Consider the following 2,276-nt stretch of genomic DNA (forward strand, 5'->3'; position numbering starts at 1 on the left):
TCCAGCAGATTACAAGTGAGGGTATTTAAAATCATTTTTCATTGCTTCAGTGGACATTCCCCTTTTAGCCCAGGACTCTTATGGCAGGAAAAATCCTTAGGGTTTTTTCACCTATTATCTTGGAGGGACATCTGGAATTGCAGCAACAGCTTTATGACATTTCTTCCTGAACTGTGGGATAAGCCATTTCACATTGAAGTGAATTCCAAGGGACTCCGGGTATTTATTCTCACCCCACCTCAAAACCTGGCCCCCATGTGTGTTGACACCATCAAATCTCTCTTTAGGAGGGAAGAAATAGATTAGTTGAGCCCCCTTATTTTATCCTGCATTCTCCCATTGCAAAAACAAATGGCAGAGTGCTAGCTAAAATGTCTGCGTCCCTATCTCACTGACCAAGAGTATCATCCCTTCTTGGTCCTCTCAGAATACCAATGTTCATAACCACTGTGGAGGAGGATAAGAGAGGCAAGATGAGCCAGTATTTGGAGGTATCCAAAAGTAATCTTTCAGTGATTGTTGTTGAGGAAACCAATGACTCTGAAGTATTGGCTCAGCTGCAGCTTCTTCAAACTCCTGTTCCTTTAAAAGAAAAAAAAATAGGATGCAGCTTTTCTTTTGAAGAATGAAGAACCAGACTATGTTGCTGTAGACCTGTGGCAGCTCAGAACAGCTAGTAAGTTTTGTTCCTTCTCAAAATGCCAGGTTTACATATGATAATCAGTTGTCTTGGAGCTACATCTAAGCATTCAGATAACAGCTGAAACCTTTTGCATAGCAATTGCCCAAATGTGTCTTGCTTCCCACACCTTATCAGTTGAACAGAAGGAGCAACTAACTACACATTGGCTGAATTCATGTAATACAACAGACAATAGTATTTAGTGCTTTTACGGCCCTCTTTAAGCATATTGCCCCCAACAATCCAGGTCCTCACTTTACCAACCTCAAAAGGATGGAAAGCTGAGTCAACCTTGAGCCCATAAAAATGGTTTAGTATGCATGGTTTATTAAATAAACTATACATAATATACTAAGCCACACCTACTGGGTTGCATTATATATCATTAGGCCAGAAATATGCAACTCATATTTTGACTTAGCATTTTGAACCCACAATTAAAGAAGCAAAACCAAGGCTCATTTGACATTGAGTGGTGGCCCTTTAAGATGCAGGCCTTTCAGCTGGTCTAATTTGCATTACACTCTTCAGCACACAACTGTTAAAAGTGAGCTGTGTTTTCTTTTGCATCATAGTTGTTCACTCAATAGATATAAAAACATAAAAAGGAGTAACAATTTGATATGTGCTCATTTTTCACTTATGAAACTATGCCAGATATAGTAAAGGAACTCCTCTGTACCCTTATTTTTTAGCCCAGAGAGGAAAGGACTACTCCATCAGCTTCTTCAATAAAAGATAACGCTCATGTCCAGGATCTGCAGATGATGGAAACTTCAATGCATTCGTCATGACACTGCTTGCTATAGACTATAGCCCTTATCCCAATTTCATTTATTCAGAAAATATATCCAAGAATGTGATAGACGAACTGTTTCGGCTCCACTGCTGCCTTAGATCCCTTCCTCATATGGCATTAAACTGAAGGAGATTATACCTACAGGAATGTTTTATACTATGGAAAATATGTTTTCTTGTTGCTGCAAGGACAATGAAATACAAAAGGTTCTTCTGTATCCTAGATAAGTGATTTTCAACCTTTTTTGAGCCATGGCACATTTTTTACATTTACAAAATCCTGGGACACACCACCAATCAAAATAACATTTATCTCCAGTCCTGACCAGGATTAGAAATCGGGACCATGGGGAGGAGTAGCAGCTTCAACTACTCGCCACGGCCACACAATGACAAGTGAGCGGCAGCCCGAGTGGGGGCGTTCCTGGGTGTGGATGAGAGGCGGCCTACTATTGGTTCATCGCTAGTGGTCGGGATGAATCCTAGAAGGTCAGTGAGCGTTCCCTGTGCTTCCACTCTTCCTGTTGCTGATAGCTGGAGGGATTGTGAGGGGAATGTTTTATGTTCGGATGGAGGCGGCTGGCGGCAGGCCGGATAAATGGCCTTCACGGGCCATATCTGGCATGCACGCCGTAGTTTGGGGACCCATGTTTAATTTCCTCACGGCACACCTGACCATGTCTCACAGCACACTAGTGTGCCACGGCACACTGGTTGAAACACACGTCCTAGGTGACAATAGCTTTGTGGTCTGGAATGCTATTCAGTAGGAAGAAAAAGACACGAAAATGCCCAA

Source organism: Erythrolamprus reginae, chromosome 2 (genome assembly GCF_031021105.1).
Source record: "Erythrolamprus reginae isolate rEryReg1 chromosome 2, rEryReg1.hap1, whole genome shotgun sequence".
In the NCBI taxonomy this organism is placed as follows: Eukaryota; Metazoa; Chordata; class Lepidosauria; order Squamata; family Dipsadidae; genus Erythrolamprus; species Erythrolamprus reginae.